Source organism: Anser cygnoides, chromosome 2 (genome assembly GCF_040182565.1).
Source record: "Anser cygnoides isolate HZ-2024a breed goose chromosome 2, Taihu_goose_T2T_genome, whole genome shotgun sequence".
NCBI lineage: Eukaryota > Metazoa > Chordata > Aves > Anseriformes > Anatidae > Anser > Anser cygnoides.
The window spans coordinates 78166308-78181312 of NC_089874.1; the positions used below are offsets into that span (position 1 = coordinate 78166308).

Below are 15005 nucleotides of genomic sequence, written 5' to 3' on the forward strand. Positions count from 1 at the left end.
CCTCTGAGATTCACTTTCCTATATTTGTATTAAAATAAAATAAATATTGTACTGGTATATGTGTGTCTACATATGCATTTTTAGTAAAAAAAAAAAAAAAATAAAGATCTGTTTGTAAGTATCTACTGAATTTAATGAATGATGCTTGAAACATCTGTGTTTGGTTTTATTTCTATTACGAACTATGCGTTGGGAAGTGAACACACTGGCTATGGTTTCTGCTGGTCTCAAGATAATAGTAGCCTGCCTAATCCTTGGATAGGGCACAAAAACTAGGAGAAATACCTAACTGTTTCTTATCTCTGTGCACCAGGCAAAGGAAGCATTTCCCTTTAGGTGTAGAAAAAGAACTAACATTTTACTGATGAATTATTTTCAAAATTGTACGGATAATTAATGTCCTAACAAACATGCAGTAGAATTTGAGTTGTGCTTTTTCCCAGTGTACCCCAGAAGTCCCAATTTGTACTTAAAAGAAGAAGAATCAGAAAGGTATGTCAAAATGTAGTTTTTGCTTTTTATTTTATTTCTTTTTACATATATATTTACATATACTGCAATTGCTTTTCAGAAAAAATACATAAGACATGAAAAGCAAAAGAAGAAACAATAGCAACCCATAAATGAAACACTAAAGATATGGTTACTCAAAGTAGATGTGAATTTTTAAATCTGTTCTGATCGAGGAAACCTCTTAGAGTTAATGAAAAAATGTTTTAAGTTAATAGAAGTTAAAAGTTGAGGAAAAAAGAGATCTGCCTTACTGGGACCACTTTAAAGAAGTTTTAGAAAAATCTACACCTTCTAAATAACTTTTACTACACTTTAAAATTTACTGATACCATCATCATTGATGCTTATTATAATCACCAAAAAGACTGCATTCTTCTAACTGAAGTACGTTTGTATACATAGTGGCTCTTTGGCACTGTCTAACCATGAAAGAGTTCTCCTACTTTGCTTTTAACTAGCACTCAGGAATTTGCAACAATCATTATTTTAACTTAAAAATGGAACTTGTAGAAAAGAGGAGAAATCACTACTGCATTTATTCCAACGCATGCTTGGTATCACTCCCAGTGATGAACCTTCACATCTTTCCTGTGTGATCCTACTGTATTCTGACCACCATAGAACATACCAAAACAACAACAAAAAAAAGCAGCATTGGGATTCAGGGCTGATAGGGCTGTGGAGAGAAGACAATATCAGAAGGATGGTAGACAGATCTAAAGTTGGCTGTGTGTTTGGTTTGATTTGTTTCTTTTAATGCTAGTCTGCTTTCTTTCAATAGTATGTAGGCTTCAGATGTATCTTGAAGGCCAAGCTGAGGTGGTGTTGCTGAAGTGGTGGTGGTCTGTTGCAGAGAGTAAAGGCTGTTTCACTTGCATTCAGCTTCTTTAGGAACCTTCCTGGAATTCTTCTAGAGTGATACAGAGCCCATCACAGGGAGTCTTGGCATGATTACTGCTGCACCTTCAAGAACAATAGGCAGAGGAAAAGGATCCTATACTTTCTTAGAAGAGCCTTAGTACCACAAAATGTGTGATGCTGGTTACTGTCATAAACAGCATCCCCTCTATGTAACTGGAGAATATTTCTTTTGTTCTGGGATGGCAGTTTGAGTGCTAAGAAAATTGGAGCTTTTACCTTGTTGAGCAAAAATACTCTGCTTGCAAATCCATATTTAGTTTTCTATGATAGATCCTTGTAGGGCCGTTCAAAGCTGAATCTGAGTCAAAGATTAAGTACTATTCAGGAGGTGTATTTTGTGCAGTGTCAGTCTTCATAGTATATAGAACAGCTGCGTGACAGACTGGTTGAATTAATCAAAAACACGGTAAGTAGAGGAAGCACTAAAAAAAGTCCTCCTTTTGGATACTTATTACCAAAGATTATGACTAGGATAACAATTCTGGAGACCTCAACTATATAGTTATGGAACAATTATGCCACATCCATCCTGGCTGCAGGTTCTTCCACTCTGCTCCATTATAGTGTGCCATACCTAGAGAGATTCTCAGGAGGTCTGCAGGAAGTCCCTGCACTGAAACAGCTGAGATGTGTGAGGGCACACCAATGCTAAAATTCCCCCCCCCCCCCCCCCCCCCCCCCAATACTGCTCTGTTCGTTGTTAACCTTAATATATTCTGCAGCAAACATACCAGCCTCTGCAAGATTCAGTCCTTCCATTTTATTTAAAAATATTAATATCTGCATAGATTGTTGACTGGAGGTTTTACTGAATTTTCTACTGATACATAATTTATGGTAACACGGTATAGAAAGGATGTGACCTTACTTGCTATCCAAAGAGAACTACAAGATTATGATGCATATTAGCACTTTTGCAAAGCTGATTTAATTGAATTGTGTTTGTTATTTTTCCTTGCAAGCACTTTTCCCAAAAGGATGAGGTAACAGAGAATGATAATGTAGAATTGTTCTGTGAAACATGATAGTGTGCTGTAAATGGTTGACCTTTCCATCATTTAAGCAATAAGACACTCCAGGGTGTGCTGTTGAAGCATAATATTAACACAGCTCACCTACACTGGGCTTAGTATGCATGCTGATATCATACAGTAATGGGCACCCTGGAGCGTTTTTATGGAAGCATAAAATGTCAGATAGATTGTTGGAGGTGGTTTCTTATATCTATAATGTTTAAGCAATTAACACGAAGTTATACTTAAAAACATAATAAAAAAAAAAAAGCAAAACAGAAAAACACTCAACCATGAAGAGTTCTTAAACAAATTTGAAGGTTTTCTAATTATTATTAATTGCATCTATTTGTTGGTATTTAAAGGTCAACTTAGCCTAGCACGTGTTCTTATAAGCCCTAGCATAAATGCATATGGTGGAGAATCCCTGCCTGGGGGGAGAGAAATTGAAGTAGATAAGCTAGCTACTTCTGTATTTAAGTGTAATTGCTAAATAAGATTAAACATATGTAATCACTTTCCAGGTTTGTATGTCCTCAAGCTACTCAGTAGCTCAGAAACGTTTGACTTACTACTTTCCATAGCTTTGACACAAATTTATATTTTTATCTCTTCCTAATGTTTTACAGTGTCCATGCCACCAATAGTTGATGACCTGTTCAAATCCTGTTATATAGACATGAATTTGCTTTATACTTTCATGCTGCAGATGATACAAAAATTACAAAGTTCAGATATTGTAAATGTCTCTAGAAATATTTCCAAAAGAATAGAAAGATAGTAGGAAACCTGTTGTCAAATTATTATATGAGCTTGTGTGTATTCCTTTGTAGTGTCACGGCCTCTCCCTTACCCACATCTTTGATAGTCATTTAAAAAAAAAAAAAAAAAAAAGGAAATTGTACAAGGGTGCAGATAGAGAATTGCCAGCTAGGCACAGTGTAACATGACACACTAGTGCACAGTTTCTGGACAGGACAAAGATCAGGGAAGTGTCATCTGTAGGCTGGATAAGGAGCCAAAAAGCAGACTCCCTCAGAAATGAGACCAGCTGCTTAAGGCATGAGCTTCCTCCTGGCTGAGTGGTCAGTTTGTTTGTTTGTTTGCTTTCCCAAAGGCAACGCAGGATTTTGTTGTTGTTGTTGGGATGGTGGTGGTGGTGAATGGGATGAAAGAAAGATGATAGCAAATTCAGTGATAACAAAAATTATTAGGAGTCCCATGAGATAGGTGATTACAGGTGATCTCATTTAACATAGTGTAGAATTTGTCAATCCTTTGAATTTGTGTTAGACTAGATATTAATATGTTATTTTTTTCTCTCCTACAAACAGCTGGAAACTGAAAAATTGATTCAGTTAGTAATTGGACCCTACAATTACTGACTTTATTTATAAGGGGAGAACAAACAAACAAAAAACAGTATTACAGAATGTATTTTCAGAGATTGACTGCAGCACAAAAGCAATGCACACCCACACTTTGGAATCTCTAAGCACCCTCCAGTAATGCCATGTATAATTCACAGATCTAAAACAAAAGGTATGTGCAGTGGAGGTGAGGGATGCTCTTTCGTTACAAAAGGCAGGTTTAAGCAGTATGTCTTGCAGCTGTAGCAGCTTAGAGTAGCTCTACCTGCTCTGATTCTTAGACAGGTAGGCTGGAGTTTCACTTCAATACTGAAATGGAAGGAAACTGGTTTTACTGTCCCATATAATAACTTTGAAGACGTAAACTTTCTTCTCAGTAAGGGAATTATCATTAACAAGGAATTATCCATCTCAAGATAACCCAACAGTAGAATAATTACTTTCCATTCTGATCAGAAATTCTGGTTACTCAGACATCCAAGTTGCATAAGGCTTGTGGAACCAGATATATTATCTGAGGGAAATGCATCAGATTCCTCTGTTATTTGGTTTAGCCTTTGCAAATACTCAGTGTTACTGTTTCAGATAACTGATCAGAATTCTTCTTTATTGAGGAACATTACCCACGTGGAAGGTGTATTCTGGCCTTAGTAGGATCACAAGCTGTCTTTTTTAAAGGACTGGTACGAGCCTAGTATGTGCTCTGAAGGTCTGGCTTACTGAGGGAGAGATGAGCGCTCCTGAGGCTAGGGAAGTAAGTACAGGGTCAGAACTGAAGCTTACACCCTTCCCCTCTTTGACCTAGCTTTGGTACACATCTGAGTGGTCAAAATCATTCACATTTCCATTGTGGAAGCAAAATAATTAACATCTCACAGGCCTTGCTTCTAAATAGACAGTAGCAGCTGGTGGTCTGGCCAGTCAGCTGACAAAGTGGAATACTGGTAACAGAGCCTTCCTATATGAGAGATTTCAGTGGCTGTTGCAGTTTCCCATAGCCTGCTTATCTGACACTGGTGAAGAATGGGGTTGTATAACTTAAAGGTATACATCCTGCCCCATTTAGTCAGAATTTCTGCCAGCAGAGCCTGACACTGCTTCTCTGTGGTGTCTCCTGCAGCAAAAAAAAACTGCTTCTGCTCTGGCCTGACCTAAATTGTATTCCATTTTTTATCAGGACACCATGCATTTGGTGAAAAGGCAGGTTTTTTGCAGCATCAAAACTAATTATTTTGTAAAAAAAAAAAAAAAAGTAAAGCATTGTAAAATGAGAGTAAAAAGCATTTGTAAAATGCATGTCCCAAACTGGATAACACCTTTAATATTATGTTGAATCAGGAATGCATGTGTACATGTATGTAAATTCCTTTTACCTAACCAAGCTAGAATTAAACAGTTCTGGTTAAGAAAACAACAGTTAGGATTTATGCTAGTGTAGTTAGCGTAGATGCAATTTGCCTGTTTGATCCAGTACATACATACAACCTTTAACCAACCTTTTCCTGATCATGAAGTGGTATGGTTGGTTGGTGGGTTTATTTGTTTGTTTTGTGGGGGTGGTATGGCAATAGGGGAAATGTTTCCCCAATTTGTGTACAAAAATAGTACACGATATCTTCCTTATATGAGAGTATAATTGTAAGAGCATTGTATTTGTGCAGGTAATAAGTATGCAAAAGTAAAATTAATACAAGTTGGGAAACTGAACAACACAAACAGAAAATTTTACGTTAGTGAACACATAATATATTCTCTGTACTAGCAGAATAGACTAACTTCGTTTTCTTATTAACTGATTGTCTTAAGTGGAAGCCCAAGCAGGAGAAAAGCTTAGATTGGGACTGTGTAGCTACAGTCCCTAGTTTGTCTGGCTACCTGAAATGATTGCAAAGGATATAAAATTAGTGATAAAGATACAATAAATGTGCTGAATGCTGTGGAATTCCATTTGAAAGAAATACTTACATATCAATGACTGAAAATGGGTTATTAATTTTATTAAAATATGTATTTATTATAGCAGAACAGACCCCTATATGGGTCAGATGTAAGCAAGAAAAAGTTAATTGCCTGGAAAAAGTACTCAGACTCAAAGTCAATAATTACAGGGACAAGACCTCTTTAAATGAGAGTGAGAATGAAGATAAACATTAAATTTCGTAACGAAGGGATAAATGACTTATGATTGATTTAGTTTTCACTGCAGTCACACATTTCAAAATGTCACATTTACACTCAAATAACCTTTCCAGGGAAACAAGGATCTGTAAGGATGTATAAATATTTTGCGAAATGGTCTCATGCTTCACTGAGTTCTCTCCATTTGCAATTCATTATTTTGTTCATTTAAATGACAAGTGGTGTACTAGCTTTTTTAAAGAAACCAAACAAAAAAATCCCTTTCTTTTAAAATATGAAAATCACTTTCTGCTCTACTATAATGCAAAATATAATTAAACCTGAATAAAACATATAGAATTGAAATTCTGAACTGGGTGTTTTCAAGTGAATTTTTTAATTAATTTTTGGATGTTCTGGCAACAGCTTTTCTTTTCCTGAAAGATAATACAAAACTATTTGAAGAAAATAGTAAGATTTTAATCTAAATCTGTGTAGTATAAATAAATTTGGGTAAATTTTTTAAAAAGCCTTTCAGACTTCATGCAAATTTCTCACTATCTTATGCTGGCATGTCACTGAAAGGTCACAGAGTCATTTAGTTCTGCTTTCCGTGATAAGTTTTCAACATTTTGTTCCATCAGCCTACAGTATTCATCACTACAGGGCTCTAAAGTCATGCTGTAGAGTAATAGAGGTGGAGAGAACCCTGAGCAAGCTAATACACACTATTTTTTGTTTCTTCTTGTGATACTCATTTGCTTGCTAGCGGCAAATCTGTCACTAAACTTGTAAAGAATTTTTGGTGTGGATTTTGAAAAAGAGTATTATTTTACAGAGGCAGCAAACTTCTCAGTTTTTCAGCTGTGGTAGAAATAAACCCTTAGATTTTGAGAGAAAGACAAGTTAGGCAAAGTGTTCTCTGGTGAAACCATTTAACAGGGTTTTTAATGCATGTGTTACTTCATAATGCACTTAAAACTTGGGTGTTTTTTTATTTTCAAAGCACAAGTTTTTGTTGTTGTTTGGTTGTTTTTTTTTTTGTGTGTGTGTGTTGTTGTTGTTTTTTTCCCAGTGTCTTCAGCTGACATTGCTACTGGTTCCCTGACTTTTATCCCTGAAAACTAGGAAGTTCCTCTTAAAAAGGCCTGCGTCTGTCTCGAGGTAGCATCATTTAAAAATTTTATTCTCCTTCCTGTCTCCTGGCAGAAGCAGTTTTCAAAAGACAGAATTTTCAGAAAGTTGGTTTTGGCATGGAAGGTATTGCACTAACATAAGAATATTCTGTTCCTATCCTTCTCCCCAAAACTTACCCACCAAAAAAAAGGTGCATCGTACATTCTTGCAGTCTTCAGAAAAAGAGATGAAAACAATCCTAGCATAAGGAAGTTTACGTTGTAGTAATCTCTACTTTTTTTCCAGATGAAGTAATGATATTATTTGCTTTTAGGTAATGTATAAGAAGGAGAATGTCCAAGTTGCAGTAGATCCTACTAGCAGGAGCAGGAAAAAAAAGAGAGCAATGTAGATACTTTTAAATTATGCTAGGAAGAAGTCTCTTGAAATTAATGGAGAACTTTTGGAACAAGAATATTTGGAAAGGAACCAGCTCCTGTTGCTGTTAAAGCCCAGAAGGCAGACAGTATTCTGTACTCCTAAATATGTAATGTCTCTCATTGTTTTAGCCTAAAACTGAAGAAAAGTTGTTGACCTAAAATTACCTCTTTCTATAAAGAATATCTGTGTCAGCTCAGAATTTTGAACTATATTGGCGCACTTACTCAGTATGATGATTTATTTATGGATTTCTGGAGTTATTACTGTTGACACTAGAATGAATAATTGGTTATTATAACATTTGATAGCAGCTCTGGGTGGCAGAGGCCATTAGCAGCATCTGGAGAAAAGATTTTTGCAGAGCTAGAAACCTAAAACAGAGATCTGTCTAAAGAAAATAATGTTATCCTCTCTGAGGGCTACATTTTTTCAGGGAAAAATAGATACCTATCACATCTGGAAGGATTCCTTTGTCCTCTTCTCTCCTTTCCTTTGTTCTTTTCTTATCTGAGATCAACATATAATCTCCTGTTAAGGGGAGCAAAGTATATTAAAATATGTATATAAATCATTTTATAATGCATTAAAATATCATTATTTAGATGTAACATAATTCATGGTTATATCTAAAACATTAGTACAGACTGGGTGATTAATGTGTCATGAGGAGCCCTGTGGAGAAGGATTTGGTGGATGAAAAACCACCCAGAAAGCCAATCATATCCTGGGCTGCATCAAAAGCAGCGTGGACAGCAGGGTGAGGGAAGTGACTCTCCACCACTGCTCTGCTCTTGTGAGACCCCACCTGTAGGGAGGCCTGCATTCAACTCTGGGGCTCCCAGAACAAGAAGGACATGGACCTGTTAGAGTGAGTCCAGAGGAGGGCCACGAGGATGATCAGAGGGCTGGAGCACCTCTCCTATGAAGATAGGCTGAGGGACTTCCAGTACCTAAAGGGGGTCTACAGGAAAGCTGGGGAGGGACTCTTTTTCAGGGAGTGTAGTGATAGGACAAGGGTAACAGCTTTAAACTAAAAGGTAGATTTAGACTAGACATTAGCAATAAATTCTTTTCTGTGAGGGTGGTGAGGCACTGGAACAGGTTGCCAGAGAAGCTGTGGGTGCCCCATGCCTGGAAGTATTCAAGGCCAAGTTGGATGGGGCTTTGGGCAATCTGGTTTGGTGGAAGTGGGTTGGAACTAGTTGATCCTTAAAGGTCCCTTCCAACCGAAACCATTCTATGAAACTGCAGTATGCTGAAAATTAGTGTAGTACTCTGAAATTATTCTTTTACATATTTAGTATAGAAGTTGTAAAGTAATATATAAATTGAAATTTTAGTCTGTTCTGTGCTAGTATTAGTACTTCTAAAAGCAGCTTTATACATGTAATACACATTTTTAAAAGCATAAATGCCTGTGTATTTCAACATGCAAACTAAAATTTCAGCCTTTACCCTATTTTCAGTATGTACTGAGACACTAATGTTTTTAGGGCACAAAGGTAGTGCAGGAATACTCTAAGAGGCTTGAGAACTCTTGTCTCTTGTGCTTCTAAACCATCAATTCATATGCTGACTTCACATTAGGTAGGTAGATGGAAATTAAGAGTAACCTTACTTGATAGAAAGTTAAGCAAACCAAGGTGTTTTTTTAATTTTAGGCTTGTTGTGGGTAGAGAACATTAGAGGTATTCAGTTTTGAGGAGGAGTGGCCCATTATTTACCCAAATAAAAGGACAAATTCTGAAGTTCAAATGGACTTAGCTGAAAATGAAATTGAAGATGTTCTGGCTCCAATGACTGAATGTGCACTAGTATATCATAGAGGTCATTTAGATGAGTAATGCAGATGAGTAATGAAGATGATTAATTTGATGAGTAATTCCCAGATCCTACAACAGTTACTTTAGTTTAGTTTGTGACTTGCTAGCTTTGGAGCAATTTGCTCATAGCATGTGGGCTTATGTCATTAATAGTTGGTAGATATGGCTATGAAGAATTTCAGTCCTTAACACAGAAGCATGTTGAAATGCACTGTACATGCCCAGATCTGTTTTCTGTTTCTCCCATGAACCTTAGCTCTGGGATACTCGTGTCCCCCAAGACGTGATTGTTTTAAACTCTTGCACAAGGACTCAAATTTTCCCTTTCTCTGCAGTCTGTATGAATTTCTGCTGGTTGTTCCATCTCTCTATAAAGGCCTGGGAAGTTGAAAAGGTTTGCACCAAACTGTTACGAATATATATATATACATATGTATATATGTATATATGTATATATATATGACTATATATATACACATATATACATATGTATATATACATATGTATATATGTATATATGTGTGTATATATATATGTATATATGTGTGTATATATATATAGTCTTACTCACAAGTCTTACGAGGAGCGGCTGAGGGAGCTGGGGTTGTTTAGCCTGGAGAAGAGGAGGCTCAGGGGAGACCTCATTGCTCTCTATAGGTACCTTAAAGGAGGCTGTGGAGGGGTGGGGGTTTGTCTATTCTACCACGTGCCTGGTGACAGGACAAGGGGGAATGGGCTAAAGTTGCGCCAGGGGCGGTTTAGGTTGGATGTTAGGAAGAACTTCTTTACTGAAAGGGTTGTTAGGCATTGGAATGGACTGCCCAGGGAGGTGGTTGAGTTGCCATCCCTGGAGGTCTTTAAAAGACGTTTAGATGTAGCCCTTAGTGATATGGTTTAGTGTAGGACTTGTTAGTGTTAGGACAGAGGTTGGACTAGATGATCTTGGAGGTCTCTTCCAACCTAGATGATTCTGTGATTCTGTGATTTACAGCCATGTAAACTATTATGTATGTATAATAGGAATGAAAAAGGTAGGATGAAATGTCTAGAAATTTTGAAAAGTTTGTTTAGAAATGATTAAGGAAAAGAATAAGTTGTGTTGGGAGAGAAGCAGTTAAGACACACTTATTTGAAGTCATCTGCAGGTTTGGTGTCTTACCTTATGGCCTGGTAACAGGAATGAAAACAGTGAAACAGCTGCGAGTGCACGATGATATATACTCATCTGAGTATAGCTATATGTACGTACTCACATACAGTATTAACCTAAGGAGAAATACGTTAGCGCTTACAAATTGATCATTCTAAACCTTTCTGTAGTAGTAAGTTTTTCAATAAAACCCCAAAAGATTTTGAGATAATGAAGATGGGCTTTTTAAAATAATATAACCCTACACATTTGTGATTTCTCATAGGATGACTACCTAATATATTAGAATTAAAAAATCTAAATAAACAAGATAGCATTTAAGTAAACTTGACACTCACAAATCCATGGGCCCTGATGGGCTGTGCTCATGAGTGCTGAGGGAGATAGCAGATGTTATTGCTAGGCCACTCTCCATCACCATTGAAAGGTCATAGAGAACAGGAGAGGTGCCTAAGGACTGGAAGCCAACGTTACTCCGGTCTTCAGAAAGGGTGAGGACAGGCTGAGAGAGCTGGGCCTGTTCAGTCTGGAGAGAAGACTGTCAGGAGTCCTTATCGATGTATACAACTATCTTAAGGGAGGTTGTCAAGAGGATGGGGTCATACTCTTCTCAGTGGTGCCCTGCAACAGTATAAGAAACACAGGAAGTTCCATCTGAATAGGAGGACAAACTTCTTTATTACGAGGGTGACAGAGCACTGGGACAGGCAGCCCAGAGAGGCTGTGGAATCTCCTTCACTGAAGATATTCAAAACCTGCCTGGATGTGATCCTGTGCAACGTGCTATGGGTGATCCTGCACAAGTGGAAGATTAGATCAGGTGATCTCCAGAGGTCCCTTCCAACTTGAACTATTCTTTGACTCTGTCAGTCCTTGTTTCACTGCAGGCTGGATTTTGCATCCAAGCATGGTTTTGGTGTATTCAGTAGCTGTCTGGGTTACTGTAAATTTTGCAAAATCCCCTTTGGTTCATTTTTTTCCTCTACTCGCAAAGGCCTGTATGTCGGCTGCCTGTATGTCTGTCTCTGCATGGGCTGCAGCCTGACCACTTATTCGATGACTGCTTCCTGTAATTGACAACTTGGGAAGTTCTCCTTTGGAGCATGTTCACTTCATCCAGGGTTAGAGCTGTCACTGCCTTCTTTCCAGATCTACCTTGTCTGGTCACGCTCTTCTCGAAGGAATAAAGCATACAAGCAAGAAGCCAAGTCACAGAAGAAATACTGTTTAGCAGTATTTGCCATAGCACTTGAATTTAAAGCTGAGAGTTTGACTTGCAAATAACTGTCTACACACACAATGTGGACACAGGGAGTGGGAATGCATGGGAAGCAAATAAACAAAAATCTGGCGGATATTAATTCCAAGCAAAATCCACTGGTGAAAGCTTGACTGGAATAGGGAGGGACAGCTAGGACCTGGACTATTGTGGTTTGTTTTCGATGTTGCAGTTTGTGTGATGTGGATAGTATAGGTCTGAAAAAGTGTTCGATTTAAAATACATTTTTCAGAGGATGAAGCCATTTCTCACAGTATCAGCACAGAAAATATATCTCAGGGTCCTTGGAAGTTTTGCCTGTGGAATTAGATTCATAATGTTTACGTCATATTTCAGCACCTAATACAACCAAGAATTGTAGAAAAGGTCAAATATCTTTTTTTAGGCTCCAGCCAGTCTCGTAAACTAGGAAAATAATTCTGCCAGGCAGACAGGCTTATCTGCAACTTATACTACTGCTAGTGGAACTGACATATGGTAGTGCTACTTGTAATACAATTAGTGAGAAATACTAAGTAAATTACTGAGGAAAAGAAATCTTCTTTAGTAGTAGTATATCTTTAACCTAATAAACCAGGTGGCATTGGACTTTTTTTCTGTGGGATAACCAATATAGATACAAGGAGAAAGACTGATGGAACATTGGGTGATATGGATACTGATAGACACTGTGCATTTGCTATAGGTGATCTAACATTGTGTTCTGTTAGATCAGTGTTACCTTTTCATACTGATTTGAGAATTTATTTATTACTATTTTTTAAATGAAGGTTAAAATAAAACTTTTGTAGGTGTATAGTATTGCTGCTTTTAATAGCTTATTTGAATTTCTAAACAACTCATAAATCTTAGGTTTTGTCTTGAAGTGGTCAGGTGGTTGGACTAGATGATCTTTGAAGATCCCTTCCAAGTGTTCTGTTTTGTTTTGTTCTATTCTGTTCTCACTTCCAGTTTATACACTTGCAGTTTTGAATACTACTCTGTTTTTCTGACCACGTGGAAAGGCCATGGATGAGAAATAGAAAAGAGATAATTGCAATACTTACAAAACATTTTTTTTTGTTCTGTCAGAACGTAAAACTTGGTAGTGAATCCCTTCTAATCACTGCTTGTTTGTGCATGCAGGCACACTGCCTCTTTTCTGTCAGTGCACATTAGTAACCTGACAGCCCAGTCCTCTTACAAAATAGGCTTTTTTACCAGGTTAGCTGGTAAATGTATCATACTACATTAGAAAACTACTTTTACACTTGGTGTGCTTTTCATAGTTTGTTGGTTTGGGGGAGTTTTTCCCTCAACATGGTGAGTTACAGTGGAGGAGATTTGCAGGGAGTTGTATGTTTTCTTATTTCTTTCTAATAGGAATTATTTTAGCAACATTCATGTGAAATATGAGTCAGAAATTTGAGTCAGAATAAGACTAGCAATATGGGAGGGTGATAGAATGTAATCTACCATAGAACAGCACTATACAAATGTTTCATTACAAACGTTTCATATACATTCATATTCAAGTGTTATATTCATATACAAGTGTTTCACAAAGCAAATGAAATGGATATAAAAAATAATTCTGTTTAGTCTGAGATGTCACAAACAGAGTAATTACAGTCTCATATTTGCCTCATGGAATGTATGATGCTTTCCACCTTAGAAGATGGCAAGAAAAGAAAACATATACTTCCTGTTTGTCCACTAAAATAAAAGTTTATTTTTCATTTTTTCTCTGTACATATGTGTCTCTCTATGTGTATTAAAATATTTTTTTCTTGATAGAGGCAGAGAATTTGACAACCTAATGTGTTTATGTGAGTACCTCTCTCTGTTTTTTTTTTTCCTGGGGAAAGATGAATTTGATTGTTCAGTGTGTTTTCCGTTTCACAGACTTCACTGTTCTTCCTTTTCAAAATACACCTGAAAACTCATAGAGATAAATTCTGAGGAACTTTAACTTCTGAGGAGCTTTAACTTCTGTAAAGTTAAAGCTTCTCAGAATTTATCTCTATGAGTTTTCAGGTGTATTTGAAATAGTACACAGTTAGGGTAACTGGCAGAAGTAGACTAGAGAAGGACATAGTATAAGATATCCTTAGAGCTGGGGCTGTGCGGTACCACTGGTGGTATGGGCTGTGCTGAGGCAATGTGCAGAAATAAGCATAATGTGAGCCCAAAACTGAGGAGTAAGAAAGCATCAACATATGCTCCATCCGGGAAGAAACCTTATCTGTGAACTCCTTCTGGCAAAGACCTTGCCTGTGATTTTTTTTTCTTTTTCTCTCTCTCTCTTTTTTTCTCTCTCTCTCTTTTTTTTTTTTTTTTTCCCCTTGAGGAAGATGGAGTAGTATCCAGAAGGGCATTGGAACAGAGAGCTTAGCACTAACAAAAAGTTTAAGTACTGGTAGTTTTTCTTGTATGGTGGTTTTAACAGTGGTATTATTGATATGGCTTAACTGTGGCATTTGGACTATGAGCATTCGTATTATTGAAACTGTTAGTTCCAGTAATACAGCATTAATATTACTGGACCAGACACCACAGATGTGTTTTGGTTAAGTTGCTAAGATCTTAGGCTATTTTTTTTTCCATATATGTGGCATTTTTCCTCTTTGTCAGTAACAAGATTGAGTATAATATCATCTAGTCTACTGCTTTAGATTTAACTAAAAAGTTATGTACTCTGGTTTGTACTCTAATGAAATCTGGCTATTGAGTTTTAAAAATGTTTTTTTTTCTTGTATGGTCCTTATAAGAAAGTGAGTGACATGGATCTGTTTCAGGCTTCTGAGTCTCACTGCACCAATCATGCAAAGTTCTAATGAGACTTATCCATTTTCTTGTCTGTGTGTGTCCTATTGATATATGGCATCATTTAGAAGAAATAAAAAAAATATAAATGTATCTAATACTCTGGTATTTCAGAAAGGTTTTACAACTTAGATTTAGTATATTTTCATATCCTTCTGTCTAGAAAATATAATACATGAGGGCATCATGAAATCCTATGAATATGTCATGAAATGTTCCAGTGAAGGAGGGGGACTAGTCTCAGTATCCTGGAATATAATACAAGGAATGCCAGTTATTCTTTCCTTTCCCACAATATAAAGTTCCTTTTTTCTTGTCCTGAAGTACTATGAAAAGTCACATTTTAAACCTGTGCAGGACCGAGTCATGTTTCCCTTTCGTTTTTGCATATCTTACAGAATATATTAACATTTAGGGTACAAAAAAAGTTACTTTCTCTAGAAAGTTTTTTTTTGT

General features: G+C 36.9%; 1 long non-coding RNA gene across 2 annotated transcripts in view; it reads left to right on the top strand.

Moving 5' to 3' along the window:
• LOC106034861 (uncharacterized) overlaps window positions 1–15005 on the top strand; it is a 116726-nt gene that overhangs the window by 82727 nt on the left and 18994 nt on the right. The gene's annotated exons all lie outside the window — the stretch shown is intronic.